This window comes from Amphiprion ocellaris, chromosome 6, assembly GCF_022539595.1.
Source record: "Amphiprion ocellaris isolate individual 3 ecotype Okinawa chromosome 6, ASM2253959v1, whole genome shotgun sequence".
NCBI classification, from domain to species: Eukaryota; Metazoa; Chordata; class Actinopteri; family Pomacentridae; genus Amphiprion; species Amphiprion ocellaris.
In genome coordinates this window covers 34,875,924-34,891,671 of record NC_072771.1, presented here as the reverse complement: position 1 = coordinate 34,891,671, position 15,748 = coordinate 34,875,924, and the positions used below count along the sequence as shown (strand labels likewise).

Here is a 15,748-nt window from a genome sequence, read left to right as displayed (position 1 = left end):
TCTTCTCGTGGTCTTCCTTCTAGTCGCTGTAAAAAGTCAGTCCATCCTGGCCGACTTCAACACCTCTTCATGACAAGTTGTTCTGCCTCGGACCTGGTGGAAACTCCAGAAACTCGGGAAAACCCGTGGAGACTCGAAGAACTCGTGGAGATTCGTAGAACTCGTCGGGCGGGGGAAGGTGTGGTGGGTGGTGGGGGGAGGTGGGGGAGTAGAGGGGGGAGGCCGCCACCCACCTCCCCACCTACTCTCCGCCCTGACTCCACCCAGACTCCACCTTGGCTCCACCCATGTGGTCACTTCAGGAACTACGATGCCAAAGGGACGACGAATTTATCTCTTTTTATCTGATCTGTAGCTCAGTGAGTTAAGGATTTGCCTATGGAGCTGCAGGTCGCTGGTTCAAGACCAGACACTTCTTAAGTTTTCTCAAAATTCTGACAAAGACAAAGAAAGAAAACTGCCAGTGGCTGGTCTCGAACCTGCGACCTTCCACTTGGTAGTCCGTCTTCTTTTCCCCTGAGCTATTCGCTCAGATACTAATTCTTCTTTTTTTTGCGCATTTATCATCTATTTTTTGTCATGTTCGAGTTTTTTTTTAACTCGGGTCTCGACTCGACCATTTTTCGCAGGAGGTTGGACTTCAGCCTTTGTGCTGGAGGGTGGAACCCTCACTTCCAAGACATTCCAAAGCCTCCAGACCTCCCAAGTCCTCAGGACCTGAGGTTTCACACAGTCTGAGGGCTGAAATTTTCAAAGTCCCACAGTAGATCTCTGTTAGATTGAACTTTCAGACAGTCCAAGGACTGATATCTTCTAAGTTCCTGAGTAGTTCTAGGTTAGTTTGAACCTTCAGACAGTCTGAGGGTTGAAATTTTAGAAGTTTCTCAGTACTTCTCTGTTAGTTTCAACTTGCTGGTTAACAGAAGCCTTAAAACTTGTGACCATGAGTCTTGATTTCACATTTAGACCATCCATCTGAGTTCTTCTCAGACCTTCACCTGTGGGTTCTTTAGAAATCCTCAACAAACTTTAATTCTCTTCACTGAACAGTAAAGTTTGTGGAGATCAGAAGGTAACATTAGTTTGATCGATGCCTTCAACTACTAGTAGACTTTATCTGGAAAGCAGTTTTCTGAAATGAGTTCTTAGTAAATCTGTTCACAATCAAACCAAGAACACAGAAAGAGGAAATGTTTGAACAAACAACTTGATGTTTTCATTTCAGACTAGAAAACGCATTAAGACCTTTTTCGGTTTTTGCTCTTTTTGATCGTTTTATTGTCTCTTCTATTTAATTTGATCTTCTAAAGTCTAACTGGTGTATTTTCAAATGTTTTGTCTTTAGTTTGATTCTTCTGAAATGTTTAGTTTTGCTCTTTTCTCACCTTTTATTCTTTTCTAATGTCTGATTTGATTTCCAAATGTTTTGTCTTTTTAATGTTTGTTGTTTTTTCAAATGTTTTATCGGCTTGTTTGAAAAATTTCCTTTTCTTTCCCAATGTTTAATTTTTCGATTAAATCTTTAAGGTTTTTCTTTTTAAATGTTTTATCACCTTTTAATGTTTAATTTTCTTTTTAAATGCTTCATTGTATTTTCTGTTTAATTCCTATTTAAAGTTTTATTGTTTTAAGATTTCATTTTCTAATTAAACATTTAAATTTTTTAATTAAATGTTTTGTCTTTTTAAAGGTTTAATAATCTAATTACATGTTTTGCATTTTTTTAAATGTTTAATATTCTTGTTTAATTGTACTTTTTAAATGTTTAATTATCTAAAATATTTCATCTTTAATGTTTAGTATTGTTGTTCAAAAAATTTGGTTTAATTTCATAATTACATGTTTGTATCTTCTGTTTAATTGTCTAATTAAATATTTTGTCTGTTTAACATAATTTAATTGTATTTAATGTTTAATTTTCTTTTTAAAAGTTTTACTGTATTAAATGCTTTTTTCCTTTAATTGCTTTTTTAAATGTAGTTTATTTCTTTAATCTTTTTTCTGTCAAGATTTAACCCCAACATTAAAAATGAAACAAACCCTTAAATCACAATGAAAATATTTCTGTTGTCACAATCATGAGTTAGTCAATTATTCAGTTTATCAATTCAACTTTATTTGTTTAGCACCTTTCACACAGATGACAAAACTCAACATGCAAAGAGAAAAAAATTATGCTAAAACTAAGATTAAAACTCAAAAACATAATTTTAAAAAAAAAGATTTAACATGGTAATAAAATGTGTTGTGTCCAGGGGATGGACAGAGTTTATTGAAGTCTTCTTGGGCTCACATGGTAAATCATTTAAAATATAAACTTGATATTCAGTCTAAGGAAACTGGAAACTGCAGAGCGACAGAAGAACCAACAATATCTCCTGTTTTCTCCTTTAATGAGTTGACTCTTCTTGTGCTTTCAGACCAAAGAACTACAGACTCTTCACAACCTGCTCAAACTCTTGGTACAGGACCTCACCACACGGGTCAAGAAGGTTTCTGTCTCATTTCTACTCTGAAGCTCACCTTCTCCTGCTCAAACTGCTGACAAATGTTTCTGCTGCTCTAAAGTCTGGTCTCCAGAACTTCCTAAAAACTCTCAAAGTCTCTTCTGCTGCAGGTTGCTTTGTAGAACTGTTCCAGAAAACCTCACTAAACCACATGGAGGGGCCTCAAGATAGTCGTCCAAATGAAACCGTACAAAAACCAAACTAGCACAACCCAAACGCTAAAGTCTCCTGCAGCCTACCAGAGAACCTCTGAGAACAGAGAATCAGGACAGGAACTCTTACCTTCTGGACAACCAATGCTGGTTCTCAAACAAGAATACAGAATGTGTCTGACCAAAAACCTCTAAAGACTCACTACAGCCAAGATAAAGACACAGCTGCAGCAAATCCACTAATCACTGCACACATTAGCACCATGTGCTAACTGTGGCTAAAGAACCACATTTACCAAGACAACTATCCAGTACAAAGCCCTAAAACACACCAAGAAACACATTAAAGCCTATTTTACTGCTGGAAGCTGCAAGCCAACGCCTAAAGAACAAACTAAACCAACAGAGCCAAACCCGGTTCAGTGGTGAAGAGAAACAGATGAAATGTTTGGCTGCAGCTAAATAAAGCAGGAAGACACTGAGCTGCTCAGGTGTTCCTGATAACACCAAGCAGCCACCTGGACAGCCAATAGGAACACAGCTTCCTGGAAGTCCAGAGGGCTGGGTTAGTGAAGGAAATTTAGTTTAAAGTTGAAGCAGAAAGTTAACAAAGAAAGTTGAAAACCACCTCTGATACCTGAAATCTCTGAGTTTTCACACAAAGAACACCTGAACACGTCAAACTGGTTCCATAGTAGAACCATCATTGTAAAAACGTCATAGTATGGTGTGTTGCTCAAAAAACATTACGACCCAGCTGTCTAGGGTCACGGAGGAGCAACACAAAAACAGGACAAACGCTGGTTTCCAGGGGGTTAGGAGGATATTTATTTGAAAGAGGAAGTTTACAGCAACACAATGTGAGCAGAAAAATCACAAAGTCTGTCTTTAGTTCAGCTGAAAATATTAGTTTTTGTCTTTTTTATTTTCCAAACTTTTCAGGAAGTAGATGAAGAATAATTAAAGCTCTCATGTAGAAGTCCAACTTATTTTGGATCCTTGTGGAGAGTTTAATCTTAGAGTTTGTAAAGCTGTTGAGTTTTTAGAGACACATGGATTGTTTGGACATTTAATAACCAAGTCCTGAAATAAAATTACAGTTGTGGATTTCTGCCATTTAGTCTGGACTAAAATAACAGCAGCATAAATCTCAAACGTCATTATGAGGAGTCTGGATTGAGGTTTCTCACTTGATAATGATCAAAACATGAAATTTAGGTTGGTTTAAAGGAATATTCCACCTTAAATCTTTGAATGTTGACCTAAAAGGTTGGTTTCAGGAAGTATTCCACCTACAAGGTCCTCACACATCCACCTTAAAGGAACATTCCACCAAAAATCCTTGGACATGCACCTAAAATGTTGGTTTAACCGAGTATTCCATCTAAAATCCTCAGAGACCTGAGGGGCTAGTTAAAAGGAATATTCCACCTAAAACCTCAAATATAGACCCGAAAGGTTGGTTTAGAAAAAATCCTTCATTGTGGACCAAAAAAGTTAGTATGGAGGAAATGTAGACCTGAGAAGTTGGTTTGGTTGAGAAGTTGGTTTGGAAGAATATACCATCCTAAACATCCTTAAATGTAGACTAAAAGACGGTTTGGAAGAAAATTCCACCTAAAATCCTCCAATGTAGACCTAAAAGGTGAGTTTAATGGTATATTCCACCTAAAATTCACTACTGTAGACCTTGGAGGTTGGTCTGATGGTATATTCCACCCAACATCTTTGAACATAAACTTAAAAAGTTCATTAAAAGGAATATTCCACCTAAAATCCTTCAATGTAGACCAAAAAATCTTGGTGTAAAGGAGTATTCCACCTTAACTGTAGACCTAAAGGATGGTCTGGAGTAATATTCTACTCTAAAATCTTCCAATGTAGACCTAAAAGGTTGATCTGATGGTATATTCTACCCAACATCCTGGAACATTTACCTAAAAGGTTGGTTTAATGGTATATTCCCAGAAGAACCCTTGAACATTGGGCTTATTGGTATGTTCCACCCAAAATACTTGTACATATACCAAGAAGTCAGTGTAAAGGAAATGTAGACCTAAAAGGATTGTTTAAAGGAATATTTAAACGATTGTTTTCATTATTTAATAATCTGTTATCAGTCAGAACCCTGGCAAACTTATTTTCATCAGTTTTTTTAGTGGAAGTCACAAATAAAGGAGCTCTTGGTTTTTCCCGGCGTTACTGAGTCCAAAGCTGCTGTTTCAACACAGAACGTTCACATGCATCCACAAACCTCTCAGCACTCAAACATCCACAGACAGGAGGCCGGCTGGACCGAGGCTCGGCGGCGTCCTCAGACCCACGAGTCGGGGAGTCACTAAACTTGTTGGTCTGGTTTGAAGGCCTCCGTGTGGTCCAGTAGAAGTCCACGTAGTCGGTGTTGGCTTTGATCCGCAGCGACTGGCCTCCATCAGGTGGACCGGCTCGTCCTCGTAGGACTCCTCCTGTAGCCTTGAGGGAACCAGAGGAACATTCAGTAGCTGTTGAAGTTCTTCCTGTCAGGCTCGTGGTAGAACGGCTCTGAAGAATCTTGTACTCGTCTTATCTGGAACAACCTAACAGCCTAAACTGTTAACAGCGGTGGAAAGAAGCAAACACACAGGCATAGATTAGGACTCAAACTGGATTTATTTTAGAAAACAAATCAGCTTAGAGGCATTTGTTCACACATGTGGCTGAATAGGAGGCCGTCCAATCAGATTGGAGGTCTTCACTCTGTAGGTTGTTTGTTGGGTGAGACTCTGGGATGATTCATCCATGAATTCAGCAGCTACAGACTGAAATGAAGCTCATGCTGCTGTGATTGAATTCCTGTTCCAGATCAAATGTTCAGAGCTCACCTTGAATGCAGCCGTCTGCTGTCTGATAGTTTTTCTCATTGTAGTCTTCAATAAAGTCTTTTTCCTCATGTCAGGATGTGGTGAGACTCTTTCTCAGTCTCTGCAGACGTCCCTCATTGTGCATCTCCAGAGAAGAAACAGAAAAACTGGTCACTGCTTCAGCATCACAAACGCTCTCCAGCATTGAGAGTGTTTTAGGAATTCATTCATTGTGTTGTGAACTTTGAAGGAGCAGAAACTTTACAGCTGCCAAAGATATGAGCTCCAATTCAAATGAACACTTGATTTTTTCTGATAACTCTCATTAAATTACTGAAGAAATCTAACATAAAAACCTGTAAACTCTCAGGCAGCTTTTGTTAAAGTTTGTCTATAATTCTATCATCATGTTCTGGAACCAGGACTCTGCAGAAGTTCCTTCAATCACATACTTGTGTGTTTCTATTTAAGGCCTCAGGTCTGAACGTACAGCAGAGGATTAGAAAGGAGTGATTTTAATATTTAAATCAGTCCAGTAAATGTTTGGAGAAAAATGATGAAAATTTGGATTTAGATAGATTTGTGTCAAATAATATTGTAGTTTCACTTAAATATATCCAGATTAGTTCAGTGTATTTACATTTTACAGAATATTTTATTTCTTAATCTCAATACTGTAGGGTCTGACCCTAAATATTATAATAATGATGATGTAAATTTAAATAAATAATATTGTAGTGCAGAGTCATAAACTTTTATCAGCTAAACTTACATAATAAATATCACTGCACAATCTTAACCTGAACATTCATATTATTGAGGTAAATTTACATAAATCATGATACTCTAGAGTCTTAACTGGAATATTTCTAACATGAATCTTTTTGTATTGTGCTGATAAACAATAACCTGACTTTCAGATAATATTTATTTTCTGTGATTGTGACACTAAATTCCTCCACATTTTGGAACTTTCCTGCAGCAGCTGTAGGAATAAATAAAAATAAAATCTGTTCGTTTCCACGTGATGCACATTTATTTATTCTTAATATCTCAGACTGAATGGTAGCTGGCAGTAAAAACAAACTCATCTGCTGGACTGAATTTCCCAAAATGGAAACATGGACAGAATTTAACACTCATGTATCCATGGCAACGCTAACATTTCTGCTTCTTACCAAAGTTCACAACACAAGTAAAGATTTTAATGTAAAACTTCAGGGATGGGCGCCCGTATAGCTCGGCGTGTTAAGCGGGCGACCCATGTACAGGGTCTGGCCCCCCAACACAGCAGCCCGAGTTCGATTCCTGCTTGCGGCCCTTTGCTGCATGTCTTCCCCCGACTCTTCTCCCCTGTTTCCTGTCTCTCTCTCACTGCACCTTTCGAATGAAAGCCGGAAAAAAGGCCAAAAAAATAACTTTAAAAAAAAATTAAAAAAAAACCTTCAGGGATGACTGCTGACCATAAGTATTCTGATCAATACTTCATGATCAATATCAGGACAGATGTTACAATTCCAGCTGTTCCATTAGACTGCAGTTATTCACAGAGAAATTAAAACATCACATTCCTCATAAAAACTAGATGGGACTTTTATTAAATAAAGTGTTGGTGAATAAACAGTGTAAAAAGTGCAAAGCAGCTCCATTAAATCAGGAGATGTGAGACTTCCACAGCATGGATCACCATCTGCTGTGTTGATTCATAGCTGAATGTCAGAATGAACTGAGCTAGAAAAGCTGCTTTGAGCTGCAACATTACGGTCTGACAATCCAACACCATCACAGTTTTCATCTGGTTGTTTTGCTCCAACATGCTGTGAAGTTCAGTTTTTACCTGAATCAATACAGAGATTCTATTTCCAACTAAGACTGGAGTAAAAATTAGAATGTTATGAGGTTATTAATGCAACTAAATCCTTTCAGATGGAAGGATTTACTTCTAAGTTCTAATTCAAGTTTCAGTTAGAGCACATTGCATTCACAAAGAAAAACAGCGAAACCTTCATAGCAACATTTAATAAACCTAAAGCTTCCCTGTTGGCTCATTGGTGGAGTTTGTTACTGAGCATCTGAACCTTAAATCCAGAGAGACGACCATCTTCAGTCGAGGCCAGTCAGAGAACTTCAAGACCTTCCATCAGCTGGACCAGATGTGGCATCATCTCCCTCTGAACATCTGGATGACAGGAGAAAAGACAGAAATCAAACACAGATCACAGAAATACAATTTATTCACTTTCATCATTTTATAAAAGTAGCATGAACTTTATTAAAACTTGACAACATCAGTAATGAAAGTAAATGTTTTTATCTCGTGTTGAAGCTAAATTTAAAGTCAATTTTAATGACAGTTTATCCTGAGAGGAGTGAGAATGGAGCTTTTCTTTCCTTTTTAGAATATTCCCTCAAAATATTCTGTTTATTATTGGCTTTAGAAGCATTTTTCTTTACTTATTTATTTTTAGAAACCTCAGACTGATGCACTTTGCTGGTTTGCAGATAATTTCATGTACAATGACAATAAAGATCTTCTATTATAACATATTTTGCTAAAACAAGAACTGCAAACCTTCTCAACCATCTCTCAGTCTGCAAAATTCCAACTGCGACAAAGAATTATCTGATGTAGTTATTATTATAATCTTTACTGAACCAGCCCTGGAATTAATAAAAATCTGTATATGGATATGATTTTCTCTGATGGAACCACTAAAACTGCATACAATAAAGTAAATCTCTTCTGCACTGCACACGTACTACACTTTTGTATAACTCTGGATGTCAGAGTAAAGGCAGACAGATCCACCAATCAGCCACAACATTGTGACCACTGACAGCTGAAGAGAACAACATCCGTCATCTTGTTCTAATGCAACGTTCTGCTGGGAAACCTTGACGTTCATGTGGATGTTTGACATGTACCACCACCTAAACACTGCAGGACAAACAACCCCCTAGTCTCCATGGCAACAGCAGTCCTTGATGCCAGCTGCCAGCCCTCAGCAGGACAAATTAAAACTACTCAGGAGTGGTCCGAGGAACAGGACAGAGCTAAGCTGTTCACCTGGGTTCCACACTCCCCACATTCACATCTGATTGAGCATCTGTGGGATGGTCCAGGATCAGCCTGGTCTAGGTAGGACCCACCCTGCAACCCACAGGATCCACAGAATCCACAGGATCCCCAGAGGTTCTGATGAACCACTGGGTCAGAGGAGTTTTAGCAGCATAAAGGGACCAACACAGTATTAGTCAGGTGGTCAGAATGTTATTCTGTTATGCTGATTATATGATCAGTAAATGTTACCATCAATTATAACGTCCACATTGATCAGGAAAAAAACACAACTATCAGTTCATTCAGAAACTGTGGGGTTAAACCTAAAAACACAGACCTCAACAGCAGTTTGTTTCAAAGCAGAACACCAGCTGGTTTTCACTAAAGAAGCTTTCAGAGCAACAATTAAATGACAGTTTTGTTCTCATTAAGTTCACAGAGTCAGAGTCAGCCAAAATAATGTTTACACACATCAGGAAAATACATTTTTTTGTAAATATTTCATTTGTATAAGTACTTCTATACATATAGATTCCTCTTTCTAAGTTTGATCAAATCACCATAACTCTGTGTCCTGTTGTACGATGTTTTCCCAACAGATGGCGCTACCCTCATGAATGGAGCATCAACAAGTAACGTCTACAACACAACAGAAATGTCTGGAAGCCAGTGGCCACCACTTTGAGCACCTCTTGTAATTGTAAAGGCCAAAGATAACTTTTATTAATCTGGTGATGTATGAATAAATTTAGTATTGAAATATGTATGCAAGTTTTTCTTTTCCTGATGTGTGTAAACATTATTTTGGCTGACTCTGTATGATGGGTTTCTGACAGGTCACCAGGCAACATCTTTTTATAATAATGACAAACATACCTGCATTCTACAGGAGTGATTTTCCTCATGTGCAGGTAAAGATGTGTGAGGAGCTTAGAGATGACAGGAGCAGGAGTCATCCTCACTAATTCAACTTCCACCTAGAAACAGAAAGACCACAAACAAACACACTGATAGACTCTCAAACGTTCAACCTCACAGCCTCAAAATATCTGTTTAGGAAGTGTTGTGTTCCTAAATTCTGCTGAAAGCATTGACACATTCTCTTACAAGGTTGTGTAAAAAGCAGCCTGTCCTCTGAGCTACTGAGAAATCTTCCTGAACAAAGTTTCTACATGTAAATCAGCTCAATAAAAGCTAAAGCCTCAGTCAGAGATGACAGGTATCGCAAATTATAAACAACTTTCTTTGTTAACTCAGACTTTCTGCTTCAACCTTACATAAAAAGGGGAGTTTAACTCATCAGGTGACTGAAAATGAACGGCTTGTGCAGTTCTAGATCCAAAAGTAGGATGTTTCATCTCATGTTTTACTACAAATACATGCAATAATAAATAAATACAATGGCTGGTTGTTAGTTTATTCATTATTAATGTCACTTTATATCCTGGATTGAACTTCAGCAGTGGAAGAGAAAAGGAATTTAATGAAATTACAGAGATTCAGAGAGGTAATGTTGCACAATGTTAAGTTAAGCGAGGTTTAATTCAAACCAGCTGAATGTTTAACTTCAGTGCAGCTGAACGGGTTTCAGTTAACCTTAAAGTAAAATAACTTTTTAAAAGCTAAAATACACAGCAGAGAAACACAGGTTGAGAAGTTCCTTCTAATAATGAGGACAGCTGCAGCAGCAACTAACACAGGTGTTCAGCGGTAAGTTAGCCACCTGTGTTTATTAGCCCGCTAGCTAACTTAGCCGCTTAGCTAGCTAACGCGTCTGGACCAACTGTTCAAACACGACAAAACACAACTCTACACAAGTCGCTGACTTAACGTACAACAAGACAACGCTACTGGTTAGAAGTATTTATCTTCTTACCGTGTTTTACTCCAAAAACAAGATCAACAGCAGCCAGAGATGCCGCCAGACGTCTCGATCATAGATATATAGAAGACTAGATCCGCTAGCGCGCTGTCTTCTATAGATATCTATGGTCTGATCAATCTCTGCTCTCTGGCTCTCAGTCAGTCTGACCAATCTCTGCTCTCTGGCTCCGCCCTCTGAGAATCTTGTTGTCGTTTGGCTCCACACTTGCTGATGACCACTTCCGGTCTCAGAAAATGAAAAAACTGACCCTTTTTTGTTTCTGTCTCTTACTGATTTTTATTTTTTTGTTATTCTAAATATAAAATGAAAATCAAAGCATTTTTAGAATTTCGTACATCCCTTTTTGATCATGATAAGGAAAAACGCCTTGTATTTCAATTTTATTTTTTGTATTTTAAAACGAAAATCAAATAACTACAGTTTTTTTTGTTTTTCAATACCCGTTTCAGAATGGAAAATCCAATTGCCAAAATATACATGGACCCAGGAAGTGCAGATGCACTCCTTTAACAGTTGGATTCACTGCAGAAATACAGACGAACCGACAGCTTGGAAGACAAACCAAGATGTGGGCATCCAAGGGTTTCTTCAGGTAGAAATGAGCACATCCTGATCCACATGTGCAAGGAAAACCGCCGAATGACATCACAGGAGCTTCAACAGCAGTGGCCAAACCAAACTGGTGTCCAGTGTTCCACCTGCACTGGACGTGGCCGACTTTTAGATCATGGCTTAAGGTCCTTCAAGGCTGTTAAAAAGCCCCTGATCAATGAGAGACAGAGGTTAGCCCGACGTTGTTGGACCCAAGCACACAAGAACTGGACAGCCAGGAACTGGAAGAAGACTCTCTGGTCAGATGAGTCCATTTTCCAACTTTATCTTCCTTCTGCTAATGTGAGGGTACGCAGAAGATCAGGAGAAGCATTATCTCCAGCATGTAAAGTACCTACTGTCAAGCATGGTGGAGGCAGTATAATGGTTTGGGGATGCGTGAGTGCTGCTGGTGTTGGTCATCTCACTGTCTGTGATGGCACACTGAACTCACATTCTCTCTTTAAAGAGAGAGCCTGAAAGCTTTTTTCCACCACTGTATATCATCTCAAGGCACTTTACATAGTTCCAAGATTATTAAGAGAAAGACAACAAAACCAAATGATTCCCCTTAAGTAACTGTGGGATAAAAAAAAAACCAAACACCCTGTAACAAGAAAACTTTGGCAGAACCAGGTTCAGATAGGTAGGACATCTGCCTCAACTGGTTTGGATGAGGGTAAAGGGGTGAGAGAACAGGATAGCAGATATAAAACAGACAAACAGTGCATAAGAGAAGAACAGATCTGTAGCGCTGCAGCCAGATATACATGCAGAGGACAAAAAATGAACCATGACAGAGAGAAAGCACACATCTATTGAAATGCAATGGTGTATATTAGTAAATGTATGGGGAGCAAAGCAGAGGAGCTCAGGGCATCGTGGGAAGTCCATAGCAGCAGTCATTTATTTCAATGCGGTTAGCTCCATGTCATATTATGTATAAAATGTAGTGAAACAACAATAAAATACATCATTATAAAAGAAATCAGGGATTCCTACGTCTTCTAACACTAGATTAAAAGCAGGAAGGTTTTCTGAGGAGAAATCTCTTTCTAACTAAGCATCTCTAAGAGGCTTTACCGCTGGGCCGGAGCAGTTTGATAAATTATGCTTCTTTTCCCGGAATGATAAAAGAGCAAGGACGTTTTCTTGACTCACCTTTTGCAGAAACATCCAGTTCTCCGGAAACAAGAGCCGAGACTTTTTGCTTTCTTTTCAAACTGTTTTGACTGTAAAAACGCAACAAGTTCAGGCAGGTTGTTTTAGGTGGAGATGAGGTCGCAGATTTCCGTCACGTATCTCAACCTGCATCAGAGACAAATGCACAAATCCACAAGGACGCTACATGAGTACACAGCAGCAGCCTTGTGTTTGTTATTCTGCCTTGGGGCAGTTTTTCCTCTTCTGAAAACATCATATGTTTCTGCCCTCGAGATGATGGTTTCAGGGTCTGCAGACATCAGCATGTGCACATTTTCTCCATCAGTTTATAAATTAGGTGTAAATTATTCCCTTTTTTTTACGACTTTGACCTTCAGTAGAGTGGAAAGCACCCTCTGGACTCATTTCTGTAGCAGATCTTAAGATATAAGACTTTTTTTTGTTGTCGATTTTACAAAATATGAACCCAAAATACAGTAACAGCTAAAATATAAATCTTCAGGTATAGGCAATCAAAATATTAATACTGACCACTTTTTAAACACAGAAATCCAGCAGGAAAAAAATAAATAAATCAAACTGTCGTAGTTTTTGACAAATTGAGTGATTTTATTCCAGCTCCTTTTTGGCTGAAAGATAAATTATTCATGCATTGTAAACCACCTAAAATATGAATAATTCCAAATTCCCTTCATTTATTTTGATCAACATGACATGTAAGAATATTTTTCATTTTCCAAGTTCACATTTAATCCCTTTGTCTAAGTTTAAAACCACTGTTTTTATTAGAACAGTGTTACTGCTAACCATTACTTATATAATCGATTAATTTGCTATTTTTTTTTGGGGGGGGGGGGTGTTTTTTAATCAGTTTCACTATTAGGCCAAATAAAATTGTGAAACTGGAGAACACAGAAGTGCATATGGCTACCCAGATCCTAAAATGACATTTCAGCATGCAAGAGTACCAAACACCTATTTATGATGGATAAAGGTGGCTCATGCTGTCATCTGAGACACCAAAACCTCAGAATGTTTGGCATTTCCTTAATATTTTTGCTTGAAAAATGTATGTTTCAAACCTCCATTCTATACTCACGCTGCAGGCTTTTTATTTTTTTTTACCACATCCAGTATTTGATGAATTTACATGTTTCTTCACAGTATCTTTTCAAGAATTTCATGGAAAAAAACGATGCTATTTAGGTTAAATTATTGATAAAATACTGAAGGATTTAGCCTGAAATTTAAAAAAAAGCAAACAAAAAAAAAATCTTCACAAAAATGCAAAGTCTGTCAACATATAGTGTAAAATAAATGAAGAAAAAAGTTTCTAATCATAAAAAAAGTTTTTCTTTTTTTAAAAATAATTTAAATTGCTCACTCATGACAGGAACCATGACAGAATGCACTAATTTCTGGTAATTTGACCAAATCTGAATAGTTGTGTAAAGTGATGTAGGGAAGACTTTTCTACATTTCAGCACTAATATTGATACAAAAACATGACAAACAGAGCAAAAGACACAGTTTGTTTGCCAAAACTAAAATACTTCTCATTCAGAATACAAAATAAGAGAACTGGAGCACTCTGCTTAATTCACAACCTTTTATTGGGCAAACAGATTAATGTTCCAACATTAAATCGTCCTTTTAATCGTCCACATAACATTTCTATACTCTTTCCCTTCGCTTTGCCCTTCAAATTCACATTTATTACGATCTGAAATGTCCAAAACTGTGGAACTTTACTATCTAGCAGAAAGGAGAACAGAAGTAGAAGGTTTAGCCCATTTTTTCCTACCTGGCAGGAGAAAGTGAGGCGATAAATCAGACACACCTGTTAGCTGCTACCAAAGGCAGAATGAAGGATGATAGAGAGAGAAGTTAAAGTTAGATAAAAACAGATCTCAGGAAGAAAAACCAGCTTTCAGTCAACTTTGCCATCAAACTATAACATATTAAAGTAAACGGAACCCAGAAGTGTGAGAGTTTACGACTTGATATAAATGATTTCGCACCTGTTTGGACTGTCACATGGATATTCAGGTCCTCAACAACATTCATGCACCTCACATTAACTCACCTACATCTCTCAAAACTCATCTAAAATGCTCTGAACTGAGCTAAACTTACTTCATTTGGAAGGTTTTTCTTGATTAATTATTTTAATTTTCCCTATCAGTACGCTGAATTAGCATCCTGTTTTGGCTGTTTCTGATTAGAATTTGCATTTTGTTTATTTCATGGGCCTTCATCCATGGGATTTTATTGTGTGTGATCAGGATTTGAGTTTTATATAACCTGATTTGAATAATGAATGTGGATTGATGGCTATGTTTTTCTTCTGTCTGGTTTTGTAGCGAGGGAACGAAATGATCCCTCTGATTTGCTTAGAAAATATCTTTTAAAGCGACACGTTTAGCTTTTACTCCCCTGCTCCCTTTGAATATTAGGGATATCCCTTACGCTGTAACCACGATGAAGACAGAGTCGTCAGATTAATAAGACTGATCATAAATGTAATCCAGGTGTTGATAAATCATTAAGAAGAGCTGCAGTTTGGTGTGTTGCTTCCAGCTGTTTGTAGGAGGTTTTCCTGTGAATTTATTAATTATCTGCAGCATCAAACAGCAGTAGGATCCATATGAGCGTCTCCAAGCAGAAAGAGTTGTGCACATTTACGCATGTTAAACAACAGCAGCAACCTCAGGGATTATAATTCTAAATGATCACAGACTTGGAGACAGGATCAGCATGTAGCAGAAAGTCACACAGTTGAATAATTTTCCACGTACTGGATGTACTGTCCAATCATGCATGTAGGACTACTATGATATTTTAGTTGGCATGTCTAAATGAATCTGTGAGGAACCTTATTGTGCAAGTGACCTGTCTGACTATCCATTCACCACAAGACAGAGCCATTTTAGATTAATGAAACTCCACAGTAATAAATATTATCTGGGTTTTGACCAAACATTAGGACGAGCTAGAGTTTAGTTTGTTGCCTCCAGCTGTTTGTAGGAGTTTTTCTTCTGAGTTTATTAACCCTTAGATGCACGAGCGATTGGACCCTACACTCTTCCATAAGTGATTCAAAAAATTACCCACATAACAATCAATGTGTTTTGATGTCATTTTGGCTGAGAATAATCATTTGTATTATTGTTTGCATTATATGTTTGTCCACATAAGAACAATTTCATGGTTGAAATATGTTTATTTTTCACTTTGTAACAGATTTTGAACATTTTGATAATTGCAAATGAAGAATATTACACAGAACAGCAGTAGAAGAATGTCACAGTCCATTTTCTTGACACTTTTCCAGTCTTTTCCTCCAGCTGTTGCTGCTCTCTGCCCCTCCAAGTTTGTGCATCACCTTTTGTATGATATCATCACTGACAAAGAGCTTGGGGTAGCAATACAAATATTACAATTTCTTTAAAAGTATAAATGGTAATTTTAAAATTTAGATGGAATGATATAAGAAAGAACATGTATTTTGAGGAAAAACTGGAAAAGATATTGCAAGAATACTGCCT

At 37.7% G+C, this 15,748-nt stretch overlaps 1 long non-coding RNA gene across 1 annotated transcript; it reads right to left on the bottom strand.

The window, feature by feature from the left end:
• Nucleotides 1-5,671: 5,671 nt before the first annotated feature.
• Nucleotides 5,672-9,538, bottom strand: LOC129349068 (uncharacterized). Its single transcript, XR_008601910.1, has 3 exons — nt 9,437-9,538; nt 6,943-7,678; nt 5,672-6,714 (listed from the first exon to the last, which is right to left on the bottom strand). It is a non-coding gene; the product is annotated as an uncharacterized LOC129349068 (long non-coding RNA).
• Nucleotides 9,539-15,748: the final 6,210 nt, after the last annotated feature.